The sequence below is a fragment of the Chelonoidis abingdonii genome, chromosome 8, assembly GCF_003597395.2.
Source record: "Chelonoidis abingdonii isolate Lonesome George chromosome 8, CheloAbing_2.0, whole genome shotgun sequence".
Taxonomy (NCBI): domain Eukaryota; kingdom Metazoa; phylum Chordata; order Testudines; family Testudinidae; genus Chelonoidis; species Chelonoidis abingdonii.
The window spans coordinates 93,420,234-93,435,577 of record NC_133776.1 but is presented as its reverse complement, the minus strand read 5'-3'; the positions used below and the strand labels follow the sequence as shown (position 1 = coordinate 93,435,577).

At 47.4% G+C, this 15,344-nt stretch overlaps 1 protein-coding gene across 1 annotated transcript in view; it reads right to left on the bottom strand.

Moving 5' to 3' along the window:
- Positions 1-12,168, bottom strand: part of IL1RAPL2 (interleukin 1 receptor accessory protein like 2) — a 556,252-nt gene extending 544,084 nt beyond the window's left edge. Inside the window, exon 1 of the mRNA XM_032767086.1 lies at positions 11,392-12,168. The gene's annotated coding sequence lies outside the window, so the exon portion shown is untranslated. The remainder of the gene's footprint in view (positions 1-11,391) is intronic.
- Between the last annotated feature and the right edge of the window lie 3,176 nt (positions 12,169-15,344).

Below are 15,344 nucleotides of genomic sequence, written 5' to 3'. Positions count from 1 at the left end.
AGACAGGTTACAGCTCATCAAGGCCCATGTCTCCAGTCAGGTTGCCAGCTCACCCCTGGAGTAGCCTGTCTGCTCTGCTTCCTCCTTCTCAGGCTACTTACCAGACCCTCTCCCAGGTCTTGCTTCCCTTGACTTGGCTCACCCAGCTCTTATGGAAAAGCAGCTAGCCCTGCTCTGCCCCAGCTGGGCTTCATTTCTAATCAGTCCAGCCCCACCTCCAGGTGGAAGTAGACAGGTTAATTGATCTCTTAAGCCCATAACAACCCTTTCATACCATGTGTGAAGGGATCACCACATCACAGAAATGGTAATGCTGCCTACCTGGAAGCTCTGCCTAGGGGGTTTTTAGCACCAGACTTTCCATAGGCTACTTCTTCAGTCTTCTAGGTAGGAGGAGGATCATCCCAAGTTTCATGCTGGTTTCTAAAGCTCTCTCTGCAGTGCCTTCACGAAGCCCCTTTTTATACTTGACAGCTGCTCAGCTCAGCTGGAAACGGAGGCTCAGGTAGCTTCTGTGAAATACCATGTGCCTAACACCTCATGCAGCATCCTTAGACTTGCCTCTCATAGCACTTCCCAGAACATCCTTATCCATTCTCCTGTTTCTGTGACACGCCATCTTCCTCCACCCCTTACCGCATGTCTGCTCATTCACAGAATAGTCTATTTCTCTTCACTCACTTACAGCCTCAGAGATCTGGACAGATAAGGTCATCTGAGAGCCAAAGTTCATTTTAAGTGAGGATGGGTGAAAGAGTCATTCAGTGCCAACTGGCATTGACCTCAGGGAGAGTTTCATACTAGTAAGAGATTAATAGGAACTGCAGGATGTAACCTTACGGGGGGGAACCTTTTTAATATTCACCTTTCAATCTCCTCCACCCCTGCCTCTACTCTCACCACACACACACCTACCTTCTTAACACTCTCCTCTGCCTGCTGTGTGAATGTCCTTCACTAGTTATAAGTTAGGAGTCCCCGCTAGCTCAAGGCCAAGATCTGTTTATGTTGAATGCCCATTTTGAGACTGGTTTGCTCAGCATTTTCTAAAAAATTAGAGCCCATGGGCGCCCAAAATCATGTTAGAAAACCTCAGCTCAAGACACCATATCTCAGCCCAGATGGATTCTTTCCAATTCCTCTGCCCTCAGGATTCACTAATACAATTCACGGACGCTTCAGGCCCAGTTCTTCCACCACAGGAGAAGAGTTACACTCCTCACACAATCAGCCTCACCACAGTCACTTGGATTTTTTAACTCTTGAGCATTTCTGGCCCTGACCCTACACTCAATATTTGTCTCTCAATTAACCATGCTGCCATTAAAAGGCTGCTGGTTGTCCATGACTAGAGCTGCGATTTGTGACAGCCTGAAGAGGTTCTTTACCTTAGTTACACTGTAAATGTCTTTTAAAAAAATGAATCGAATGAGACAATGTAGTCATAATTGTGTTTCTATATACGAACAAGTGCTGTTAACATTTCTAATTTACTTCAGGCATAAAATTTAACAGCAAAGGTCAAATTTAAACCATTTCTCCCGAACACTAAAAACAGCCCATGACAGCTCTTTAGGATCTCCCATACCTTACCCTACCACATGTGACATCGGTGTGAAATACAGCTCAAGCCTCTTTCAGAACATGGCTACTTACTTGTATGAACGCACCAGGAAGCATGAAATCCCATGTACAAGTCAGGATTCACTTTTTTTTTTAAACATTAAATTGATGTTCCTTAGGGCAGTAGAAAAAACCTATGTAGAATAGATAAGATTTCTGTGGGTTTTTTGAATATGCCAAGACTGTATGATCGGGACACCAAAGTCTGTTCCTGGGGCCTCTCTGTTAGGTGACACTAGGATGGTAGCAGAAGCTGGGATAGTCCGTATGAGCTCAATCCTGCAATGTGCTGAGCACGCCAGCCCCAAGCATGCAATTGCTCACATGCTTAATATTAAGCACATGCTTGAGTACTTTGCTGGATCAGAATCAGCATGCTCAGCATCTGTCAGAATCAAGACCTATTGGAATAGCACATCAATGAGAATTAGGGTACGTCTACACTGCACGATTATTTCGAATTAGCTTAAACCGATATTACAAAACAGATCTAATAAAATCGGTTTAGCGCGTCCACAGTGGGATCCCGAAATCGATTGTTTGCGTCCACGGTCCACAAAGTCTACCATCGATCTCAGGAGCGGTGCACTGTGGGTAGCGTGTTCCTCAGCTACCCATAGTTCCAACTTCGTGTGAGAGCACAGTGCCATGATGGGCAGAAAACACTGCCCCGGGTGTGCTGGGGTACAGACCTCACCCCTCCTTTGGTGAAGGCAGCAGACAACCCTTTGGCGCCTTTCTTCCGGGCGTGCATTGAGCAACGCCATAGCACAGCAATCTTTCCCTTTTGTTATTCACGGTGGTGGGGGGAAATAACGAGAGACTGTTCCCTGAACACGCCCAGACACGTTGTTTTGAACTACAACATTGGAGCTCAGCCAAGATGCAATATTTTTCAGAGACTGCTTGGACTGTGGAGATAGCTGGAGTCCTCAGTAACCCCCCTCCCTCCCTTCAGAGCGCCATTTGAGTCTCCTGGCTTCCCGTTACGCTTGTCACACAGCACTGTGTATCCGGAGTTTTTTTATTCAAACGCTTGGCATTTCGTGTTACTGTAACGGAGCTGGATACACAGATTGTGTCTCCCATAACAGCGATCAGACCTAGTTTCCCGTACGGTCTATGTGGAGCTCTTTTTCGATTTCAAACTGCATCGCCAGCCGTGCGTGGGATCAAGTCCCACGCTGGCAAGCAGAATGTAAATTCAAAGTTCGCGGGCTTTTCCTGTTTACTGCCCGCTGCATCCGAGTTTCAGATTGCTGTCCAGAGCGGTCAGTGCTGCACTCTGGGATGCACCGGAGGCCAATACGTCGATTTCCGTCCACATGACCCTAATCCGAGTTATCCACTATCGAAATTAGCGCTAACTCCTCTCTATTGGGAGAGTTCCGAATCGATTTAAGGAGGCCGTTTAACTCGATATTAATGACGACGTCGTGTGAACGGATACAGCGTTAAATCGGTATATCGGCCATTAAACCGATTTAAAGTCGCAGTGTAGACCTGGCGTTAGTGTCCATCTGTATTCAGCAGCCTCATGAGAAGTCACCTCTATATTCGTTATAGCTAAGTCCCATCTCTTCTCTACCTTGAGGAACACCACAAGCCCTGAGTGACTCCACTTCCGCATTGTGCCCCTTTAGCTAAGGATGAAGTACTGAAAGATTTGTAGTGCATGTGTCTAGGTACTTCCTGCCTCTGCCACTCAACTTGCATTTGAAATCTGTGGTAAGATTAATAATTATTCACACAGGAGGACTCAGGGGATTAGCAATCAGCTAAGGAACATCTCACTTCTCCGTGGCTAATGTGAATCCTTGCAAATGAATAGCACTGTAGTTTGCTGAGCTAATGTTTGTTGCTACCACCCCGAATGCTCTCTTGATATCTTTTAGTGTTTCTTCCTCACATTTGGAAAGGGGAAGCCTTTCTGAAGCAAAGAGGAACGGTATGACACATTTTACTCTATCAACGGGGGTTGAGGCCTGGCCTGTGAATTTTCAGAGACCTGAACAAAAGCTAATTTGGATTTTAATGCGGGAGGGAGGGAAGGACACAGTTGCCATGTTTGACAACAGCTTACCAAGTACCAGTGTTGCAAAAACCCCTTAAAAACACACACACACACACACACACAGCCAGCTTGGAAGATATGCATCTAAGGCAGCATAACTGCTTAAGTAGCTCTTCAGAAATGATCAAAGCTAAGGTAGCTCTTGTATCCTGAAGGTTGTCCTCCTAGTGCCGGATTCAAAGTCCATTCATGCCATTGGTCTTTCCATTGACTCGCATGGGCTTTGGATCATGTCCTGGGTTCTGAGAAGAGCGGGTGGACACACTGATCACACACTAATGACTCCTTTGCAGAACGATGCTGATCTGCAGACCAAAGGGATATTGTCCATGACACTTTATGAAAGAAGAGGGATGGGGGAAGGGAAGAAGCAAAATAAGGGAGCAGGAAGTAGTTAGGCAGCGAGATTCCTTACCCAACTGCCTCCAGGGGTTTGTTACGAAACAAGTGTATTCCTAGTTGAGAGAGGTTTGAGGGAATGCTGTCCAATCCTGCAAGCCCTAACTCAAGCAAATAACTCCTTTGGCTTTAGGAGGGCTCCTCATAGGAACAAGGGCTATTCATGTGAGCCAAGGCTTGCTGGATTGTGCCTTGATGATTTTAAGAATCCAGGTAATAAGAACAGCCTCCCAACTGCGAAGAGTAGACGTGGATTTAGTCATACTAAAGCATTAACAATAAAAACCTACAGGATGAGCAAAACTGTTGGATTATACTCCACAGGGAAAGCCCTGAGGATGTTGATGGGACAGTGTTGTGACCTGATGGCTGTCTAACGTTAATCATAAAGAAGATTAACATTCCCAATACTTAAGGACTCTAGTGTTCCTGGTATGAAAATACTAATGTTAACATGTCTGCCCATTATGGGCTCTTGCGAGAATATTTTAGGAAAGTCTCAGGCAATAGCCCTGAGCAGTTCTCTGAACGTGTCAGCAAAACTAGTAAAAGAAACCAACCCAGCTTGTATTGCAGCTAGACACAGTGCTGAGAGCTCATCATACAGATTGGGCTCCATTCACTTCAGTAAGGCATAGAAATGTGACCAAAGTTTGCCATTATGCCATATAGGTCTCCTCGCTCCCCAGTTCTGCTCTTCCCCACTTGTTTCCAGACCCTGCAGAAAAGCAGCTAATTGGGGTGGTACTGAGGGACACATTAATCACTTCCAATGTCTGTGACATTGGTTAGACTCCACTGAGCTCCACAAAGAACTACTGTTCTGTCATGTATTCATTTGATTTTCCAGCGAACTGTAACCCTTTTCCCTAGCTGTCACAAGTTAGAGACGTGGTCGTCCTGTGTCATCGCTTTTAAATTTGACACCAACCATTTTATAGACATTCAAACTGAAATATATGATTGTGGGAGGAACATTATGGTTATATGTCAAGCACTCCTGGTTTACCAGGTCAACAAAACGCACCTATTAATTTACAGCTTTGTGTTCAGAGTGGAAGCTATTCATATTCTACATACATTTGCTGCTGCAAAAATGTGGCTGAATCAATACAGTACCTCAGGCAACATGAAATACTGTAAGCAACGTAAAAGGAGGATTTTCAGACCCAGAGATTTTAAGACCACTTATGGGATTTAACTGCTTGGCAGGTCAAAGGTATTTAGAAATTAGTCTCACCCTCAACATGGTGTGGCTAAGAGCTAGTTACATTAGAAGAGTTCCTGGTATAAATATGTCAGTTTGGGGATGTGACTTCTTACCAGTCTATTTATATGGTATAAGCCCTAGCGTGGAGGTAGTCACACTGGATAAAGTCACCTCATACTGGTATATCTTATTTCAGTTCCCAAACCAGAATAGAAATTACCAGTATAACTTCATTCACCGGGGAGGGGAGAGGGGATAGGTTAAACAGTCTTGCTGTTTCATGTAGCCAAGCTCTTGGAGAATCATCCTAAGAAAATGGACGTCCTAAGCGCCAAGAGCCACCTATGCGCCATATGCTGCACTCATACTAGCCCATCTCCCCCTACAGGAGCAGAGGAGTTCTGCTCAAGATGACTGTCTGTGTGACTTCGTGGGGAGCAGGGGAGGAAGAAGAGGTATCCAGATAAGCAGTCTTAGACTTTAGTGTTTTCATGGCCTGGCCTTTTTGAAAGCCCACAGTTTTGGCCTAACTTGGTCCCCTTGAAACCAGTGACCCACTGAAGCCATCAACTTCAAATATTAGTAAAATGATTGCTTAAGGTATAGCTGAGAATGTTACTATATAACCTGGGGTCAAACAGGAAGTAGGAAAATTGGAATCATGCTTGCTGGAAATTAACCCCAATAATTGTCTGCACTTTGGACTTCTGGGTTGCTTGCTGTCTGCATGACAAGAACCAGGGAAGTGGGAGGGTGAAGGGAAAGCCCTCGAACACCTCCAATCACACCTTTGCTTGCAGCGTGGACATTCCTAAAGAGCCAAGTCCTGGCACTAAACCACTGTCCATGCTAAAGCAGCGTATGTGACTTGGCTAAAATTCTTTCCCCAACAGCCTGGGCTGCAGCAGCCCCACTATCCTTACCCTTTTTGGCTCTTGTGCCAACACAGCTGGCTGGGAGCCACAGCCCCACCCTCACCCACTCCTTCTTGCTTCTTTTTACGGGTGCACAATGCCTGCACTCTACGTTATGATTACAACTGCCCCTTATACACGAGGGATGTTTCTTGTGCCCCCACCTGCTCCCTCAAGTATTGGCACATTCAAACCAGGATTTCTAAGTCCAGATGAGATGGAACCTTGTTCATTGCCTTGCCAAGACCCTTGTTCATAGCTACAGTGCAGCAGCGCAGAGTCAAGCCCCTCTTGTTCCGCTGCACACAATAAGATAGAAAACCTGCTGCCGGAAGCTTTCACTGGAATATACCTGGAGATTTCTAGTGTGTGCATGCACAAATACCACATCCAACCCCGAAGAGCAAAGCATTTGTGCTGAAAAGCCAACTACAATGTCAGAGGAGCCAGTATTTTTGCATTGATAGAATACTTAAAAAATGAAGGAGCACTTTCACTCCAGAGCTAATGAGAAGGCACTATTAGTTGGAGGAGTTCCTCAGGAAGGTTACATGTACCGGCCAGATTTCTTCATCCCACTAAATGGCAACTGCTAACAGTTTGGTGAAGTCAAGGTCCTCCGAAGTTACCAAATAATCTGTGAAAATCCAAATGGTTCTACCAAATATGCACATTAAAGAATCAGCAGTAACTGTGCAATAGAAATAAAAATCCCTGGCTAGGATGATTTAGTTGGGGATTGGTCCTGCTCTGAGCAGAGGGTTGGACTAGATGACCTCCTGAGGTCCCTTCCACCCTGATATTCTATGGATTTCCAGAGATCAGTCTTGGTGCACCTACCAACGCCCATCTCAAATTACAGCCCATCATTAGGGCAGAGTCAGAAGGAGTGGGACCTAATCAATCCCATTTTTAAATGTGGGGTTTGGGTGGGAGCAGAGATGAGTCTTGGGAACGAGAAATAACAGCCATTTTCAAATGACAGCGGGAAGAGAGACTGCAGGTGAAATCCTGGATTCCTTTGTTTTACTGTACACAGAGAGACCTTTGGGCCCAACCCTGCACTACTGTTTGGCATCATGCATCCCTGGGCCCATTACAAGGGCAGCATTTTGCACAAATGCAAATAACTCTACGTGATTCAAGGCAAAGGAGAATGAGGCTGCTCACCCTCATCTGTGCTCAGCTACAGCCCACCCCTTCAAGGCACTGCACCTATTAAAGTTCTGGGCTTCTGCCCACCCATATCTAAAGGCCTCTCCCCCCAGCTTAAGGGGAGGAGCCACCAGACTCTGCCTCACAGCCAACTCAGATGGTGCATGGGGCCGGGGACCAGGGAGGCTCACGGGACAGAGGCTGAATGGTAAGGTCCCACGGGCTGGGCTGAGGAGCAGGTGGAGAGCACCCTTCTGCAGGATCCACTCAAGAAAAATGCAAGAGGTGGGCAGTAGGACTGCCCTCACCTCCTGGAGCCCATGATGGGGAACATGAGGGAGAGAGCGCCCCATGCACCAGCGGAGTGCCACAGGGTCCCCCCAGCCTCTCCTCCCACCCTATCATAATCCAGGAGGTCTCCAATCCTGGTGGCACCAGCCTCTGGTGCACCGAGGGGGATTCTACCACCTGCATACTGAGGTGGGGGTTGTATAGCAGAGGCTGTGCAGGAGGTTCTCCCCCTCAGTGGCTACCTAGTCACCAAGACTTGCTCCCAGGCCCTGACGAGGTCAAGGTGCTGCAGTTGCAGGAACAAGCCCAGACACATCAGAATAACATTACCATACAAGAACAGTTACAGGTCTCAACAGGCTACCTGCTCTTCTTGCTTTTCCTTTCTGAAAATAGATCAGGAAGGCTAAAGGGCTTTCAGTATACACACACATTACCTTCCACTCAATATCCTTATTTAAAGGCTTTCTCTAGCTGCTGACTTAGATCACCAATAACAGCTAGAAAGGATCTCACTTGGAGTGTAGGGTTGGTCTCTGCTTGCTCATTTGTATATGACAGTCTCACTTTCTCCTTAATGAGAGCTAGGTTCAAGCTGCAGCCTGGAGACAGGGAGGGACTCAAGAGGAGCAGAGAAATCAGTATAGAGACTACGGCTCCTCCAGTGCATAGAGAAGCCAGTCTGGAAGAGGAGGAGATAGGAGATAAGTAAAGCTCCCAAGGCGTTACTCCTACCCAGGACTCTGCTGATTTTCTATCCACTAGCATCCCACCGGGGACCTTCCAATTCTGAAGAAGTAGAAAAATGCAGAAGAGAGACTATTTTTGTTCACTTATAAGTAACTTCTCACTGTCTCCTCAAACTCTCCTCAGCCAGACACGTGTTTTATGCAGGTTTAGCTCAGTTAGATTAGATAGCCCAAAATCTAAATAATACCTGAAACCTCAGAACCCCCGAGCTTCCCCCTAGCTAACTTTGGAGAAGAACTTGACTCATTCCAAGCCAGCATCTTCCCAACTTCACCCACTGCCTCGGTCTGGCATTAGCCAAATTAGTCACACCAGTCAGCAGGAGCCTTCTCCCAGGCTTAGCTGTGCCTATAGTTCCTACCTCAGGTCTGCTCAGCCCACCCAACAGATCCTCTCAAGAGAGATGCCCCTCCCTACTTTCTTTATGTCTAGGTAGGGAAACAAGGTTTCAAGGTTAAGGTGTTTCAAGAAGATACTGCTAGCCTATTACACCCACATTTTATCATTGCTTATAAATTAAAGTCCCTTTCAAAGTGCTTATAGTGACAGTGCTCCTGTGAACACACGTACAGGGCCTGAGCCAAAGCCAATTGACTTCAACGGGAGCCATTTCCAGGGTGTCTTTATTGTCCTTTCCTTTCTCCTTCACCCTTAGAGCATCGTCTTGCATTAGCAGTCGATTTCCAGGGAATGAAGGCTCAGAGTCGAGAGGGAAAGCCACAGTATAACACACACTGCATTCCAATCACTCATACAAAGGAATGCCCTGCATCTTAAAAAATTAAGAAGCTAAGAGCAAACGGGACAATTTGATGCTGCAAAGCAGGACTGAAAGAATGAGTTCCCTTTAAAAAGCATTTTTTCATAGACGTTGTAACATGAAGTATCAATTTTGGCCCAATGAACACTTGTTAGGTTAACCCGTGCAATACACAGAGATCTTATGTTCCATGATTTACCTTTTGAAACACACTGATTTCCAGGCTTTCTATTGGCCAGGTATCCTACTTTACATCACCAAATGGGATCCCGATTGGAAGCGTCGATACTGACAGGCCCCACTAGCCACATGCACGCAGGGCCCGACGCAAAGCCTATTGAATTCAATTAGAGTCTTTTCAATGACTTCAACAGGCTTTGGATTAGGCCCAATGAAGACATAGAAGCACTGACAGGTGTTAGCCCACCTGATTAGTAATTCTGGGTGCCCCAATTTCTTAAAGGGGCCTGATTTCCAGAAGTTGTGGGGGGTCAACATTCTGAAAGCCAGGCCCCACTAAGGTGTCTCCAATAGCACTTCCCCTCTCTCCCCCCCTCCCCACAAAAGAAAAATACTGCTCACTTTTGAAAACCCTCAGTCTTCTTCGCCTGTTAAGCACAATCATGGTGCTAAATCACTAGCCTCTTGCTCGTTAGGCTTCCCTTGGAGATATGAAAGTTCTTACGTGTTTCTGTTGCTAAGGGGCCTGATCCTGAAAGGTACTGTGTACCTGCAGCTCCCACACCTAGCAGGATCAGACCTTTTGCTGTTATAACAAACCGGGAGGGGGGGGGTCTTTTAAGCCACCTACCCACTGGTCCATCTTGACTCCATGAGACGGAAGAAGGAACTGATCTGTGTGGTTACCGGCAGCTGCCTTTAAAGCCCAGCTCAAGCCCCACAGCCCTTCTTGGAGGATTCAGAAGGAAGTAGGAGGACTGTCATTAACCCAGAATAGAAAACACAGACGTTGAGCAGAGACTCTGTTTTTTTTTATTGAAAGAAGGGTGCTCTAGAGGGATGGCCATGTGCTACATGGGGCAGGAATCTATTTATAGGACAGATGCCAGGAGATTCCCCACCCTCCTGTTTCCTTGAGTGTTCAATAACTTCCCAGCCGGTGAATGTTTTCCTCTCTGGAGTTCGCATCAGCATTTCACGAACATATTGCTACGCACTATTTACCTTGGGCAGCAGCTTCCAGGCTTGTGATGCCTGCCGCTACCGAAGTCATTAGGGATACAGTTATGGATCAGGGCCCTGAGCCAAAGCCCATTGAAGTCAATGTAAAAATTCATTGACTACAGTGGTGCTGGATCAGGCCCCAGATGAAAATCTCTAGAGGAGATGGTAAAAATGACTCCAATATATAAACAGGCACATATCCTCTGCCCCATATGTAACACACACATTCATAACATCCCACATGAAATATACATTCTATTTTCTTAGTGCTGTTCTTACAAAGGAAAAATGGGGGTGGGAGCAGAAATAAGGAACAAGGGGGAAATCCAGCCTAATAGAGGTGCCTTTTTCCAGACACTTTTCCCCCCTCTGTCAGCCTGAGAGAGACAGACTTTAGAACAAACTTTACTGAGAGCCCATCTCTAGTCATGCCCCTAATCAATAGCAGAAATCACTGCTCTTCAATCCTCCGAGCAGCAGATTTATTGGCAGCATCAGTGACTCATTTACTAACTTCACTATTCAACTCTCCCCCCTTTTGGGGTAGTGGAGGGAGGATAAAGAACGTGAGGGGGAGAGAAAAGATCAGTGTGGATCACAGGAAAGCAGATCACACGTGTCCGCAAGGGAGTTATTTTTTGTGCTTTGGGTTTGACTTGTCCACTTATTGAGGGGTTGGGGAGGAGAGAACTTTTCCTCTCTCTCTTTTTGGAAAGGTTTAGCTCAGCACTAACAGCCTCTTAAGCCGTGGGGGAATAGTCCCTCCCTTAAGCGACAGAGGCAAGCCAATGCCATTATTGTGTGGAGGGAGAGGTATTTTTTAAATTAAAAAGCTTCTAAAGGAATTTTGCAGCGGCGGGGGGAGGGGGGATTTGTATTCCCCCCTTAGACACAAAACGGCCACCTGCTCATAAAGTTTGAAACGTTCCGCCAATGCGCGGGGAACCATCCGAAAGAGGCTCCCACCAAAACCAAACCCCATGCAATTGTGTGGCGCCCGGGAAAGCCCGCAGAGGCGCATGCAGCTTACCTCCTCCTGCACCGCACACCCAGGGGATAGCGGGGAGCTCACGAGCACCGCTCCATGCTCCGCAGGCGTTTGCGCCCCTTCTAACCATCCAGCACCGCTTCAGGCGCCGCCCTCAGGAGACCCTGCCTGCCATGCCCAGCTCTCTCCCAAAGCCCTCGGCTTGGTGCTGGGGGGCAGCTTCCTTCCCCAGCCGGGGCAAGGGCAGGCGCTGCTGAAGGACTTCCCCCAGGCGGGGCAAATTCCTGGACTTGCAGCTTCCTTGATTTCACTCCGATCACCCGGGCTGCCTCCGCCGCGGCTCGTTACAGGCTCCTGGTGCTGGCTGTGGCCATGGCTAGAGCAGCGGAGTTAGGAGCACGTCCAACAGGCACCTTCTCCCCCCGACGGCTTCAGAGCCTGCAGGGCAGCTTCCCCTTCGGAGAGAGAGGCGGGGGGGCTGCTTCTCAGGCTGTTGGTTCCCTAGTTAAGCTAGAGCAGGAGGACGCAGGGCTTGGGGGTTACACTGGGAAACCTCTTAACTGCCCTGCTAGAGTGCCCGGACTTGCTTCGAGAAACCAATGAGCCAGGGAAGAGCTCTCCTGGGTGGCTCTGTTCTCCTCACATTCCTGTATCCTTTCTAAGAGCTACTCCAGCCCCACTCACTCCTACACTGGCTGTGCCATCTCTCCAGCCAGCCTCCTTCCAAAGGGAAGATGAAGAAACCAAGTCACCCTGCCTTGGCTAGGCTGCCCCCTTTGAGCTGGGAGTTCAGGTGAGGGAGAGAGGCGTCCAGCCCAGAAATCCTGGCTTTAAACAGCTCTCCCCCCGTTCCCCCAGCAAAAATGTCATTTCACTTACTTACCTTTCAGGGTTAGGAAAGTGCGATGCTGCAGCGCCGTCTAGCGGCCAAGGAAGAAATCGCCCGCTTCTGGACGTGGAGTCAGGCTCAGCTGAGGTCGCTTCCTTTCCCAGTGGGAGTCATGTAATCTTGCAAGCCTGCTCTTCACTCAGCATTAAAGCCCTTGCGTGTTAAATAAACACCGGAATGGCTGCAGTTTTTCCCTTTTTGCAGGAGGGGAGCAGCCCCTCTCTCCTGTACAACGGTTAGAAAGCCAGGGCTTCCTTCAGGTCTGGCAGGGCCACTGGCTTTGGGTTGTTAGATTCAGAATGAGCCTCCCTAGCCTTCAAACCTAGCACTGAGAGTAGCCAGGGGTATCCGATCAGGCACGTTTGCCCCCAGAGTAGGGTGACCAGACAGCAAGTATGAAAAGTTGGGACAGGGGGTGAGAGTAAGAGGAGCCTATATAAGAAAAAGATCCAAAAATCAGGACTGTCCCTATAAAATCGGGACATCTGGTCACCCTACCACAGAGCAGCTGAGAGTAACTCACTGGGACGGACTGGAGCCTGACACATGTCTTTGCAGAGCAGGGCTTGGAGGGATCAGAAGCAGCGGATGATCACAGATGACCAGGGGAAGAGTGGGTGACTAGCATATGAGAAGCTGACAGGTGCAGAGCTGATTAATGCATTGAACAGGAGTGCTCCTTTACTGGGTCAGCTCCTGGGTTCATTCCAGCACCCCGAGGTGGTTTCATCATATCCACTTGTTTCTTTCCTGCCTGAATCAGTCTTTTTTCCTCCCCCATCGTGAGTGTGTGACACATGCAAATGGGGAGCGAAAGCTTTCTTCACTGATGTGTACAACTAAACCCTGAGTTTGTACACCTGTGATTTTTGATAATATTATTTTAATTACTGTTTGAAGTAAAACTAGAGGAAATGTGAACCTACAAATTAGGTGTTTACTGAAAATAAATGGTTCTGCAGACCCATGTTTTTGATGGAGCATAGAATCATGAAATAAACAGATGAAGACTTTTTCCATCACATTAATGTCCTTACCTCCTCCCCCCAATGGTTTTAAACAGGATTTAAGGAATGAAGTGGGAAAGGGAAAATTGCCACAATGGAGCTAAACTTTCAGAAACAAGGCAGGTGAGGTAATATCTCTTATTGGACCAACTTCTGTTGGAGAGAGAGACAAGCTTTGGAGCTTACCTGGAGCTCTTCTTCAGGTCTGGGAAATGAACTAGAGAGTCACAGTTAAATTCAAGGTGGAGAGGTGTTTGAATGATCCCTTGAAATATGCATTAACTACCTATGCTAAGCAATCTGTTCCAGCTTGTATTTAGTTGTGACACAAAGTATGTTTCCCAGACCTGAAGAAAAGCTCCATGTAAGCTCCATACTTGTCTCTTTCACCAACAGCTGTTGGTCCAGTAGAAGATATTACATCACCCACCTTGTCTCTCTAATAGCCAGGGACCAACATGGCTACAACAACCCTGCGCTAAACTTTCAGTGTCACATCTCAGCAATAATTTCGACTGGGTTCAGCTAAAAAGGCACTTGGACATAAAATTGTTTCCAAGTAGGTGGGAAGGAAATATTCTGATCTCTATGTGAAGCAAGCTTGATCTTTCCCACCCAGCCTCAGCTCCTGGGCTTCCTATTGCTATAACTGCATAAGGGGCTTGCAACAAGGTTTTTTTGTTTAAATTCTAACAACTCTTGAAACAAACACCAGGAGCTGAGGATGATGGTGTCATTTAGTGAACGCAGTTCATGCTGGGCACCTTCCCCTAGCTGCCATCCTACCTGGCCAGGTGTAACATGGATTCAGAGACCTGGTTCAGAAAGTAACTGATGGAAGAACAGAGTTTATACATAGGGAAGGATTAATAAGAAGCTCCCCTAAATGGATAGATGATAAGGAAAGAAACCATTATTAAACCCTGTCAGGGAATCAGTCAGCCAGCTGAAGAGAAAATGTGCTGCTTCTGCTAGCGGCTACATAATGCTGGAGTCTTTGCTGGCTGGGCCTGCTGTCTCCCAGTTTGGGCTAGTCTTACCTGCAGTGCCGTGCAGGACATCATTGAAGTCAATGGCCAAAGTCTTATCGCATCCAATGGGAGCAGCATCTGTCTCATGGCTTTTAAGGCACTAACTTCAGAGGGTCCCCCTGCATTGGAACAATCAGTCTCGGGGTCCTGTGACTCCCAGGGCCTGATCCTGCAGCCCCTAACCAGGCAGCTTATCCTGTGATTTACTCGCACCAGGACTGCAGCATTGGTCCAGGCTCAATGGCATGGGACAGGAAGCCCGCAGTGGAGGCAGTTGTTGGGGTACTTGGTATATTGCATCACTCCCACCCCCGTTACGCTGCTGAGCTTCCCTGTGACTTTAGGCTAGGAAAGAAAGCCATAAAGGGGGTGGGGGGAACCCAGTGATAAATCAGATGTGAGGGGCAAGGGGCACATGTGCATTGTCTCTGCAAGCATGCTGGTTGCTCTTGCATTAGCCTTAAAGAGGGAATCTGGAGAGTTCTGTGCCCCAGAGGCACTTGCTTGTTACCATCTGTACACTGGGAAGCACGGCAGGAAGCAGTGACCAAGGGGAATAAACCCCAGAGGGTGCAATGCAGGGTTGGGGAGTGGGGCTCTTAAACAGTAGGAGACTCGTCACTCTGGCAAACACTGAGGAACACCCATAGCTCCAGAGAGAATCCATCTGCAATTAACTCAGAGTAAACTCAGCTCCAAGGAGGGTGAGCCACCGCTAGTGATTCTTTCCACTAAAATGTTGCCTACATTTGTGCTATATGAAAACCTGGACTTGGGTCCTACATTGCTCTTTACTAGCTGCTAGGGAGCAACAGAGGCCGGCATGGTAGAATTTTAGTTTGTAATTAAACATTTAACTCAGCCCCGTGTGAGCAGGAAGACTTTTTATTCATTGTGACAGACATTGCAACCCCACGTAGTATCTTCATGGCTCACTGCATTACATTTATGAGTGGTTTATGTCTGACTGTGTTCTACTCCAGTGGGGAGGGTTACCACAGCTCTTACACAAATTAAACCAGGAGGGAGTGATAACCCCTGAGCTAGTAAACAACTTCAGAGAAATTC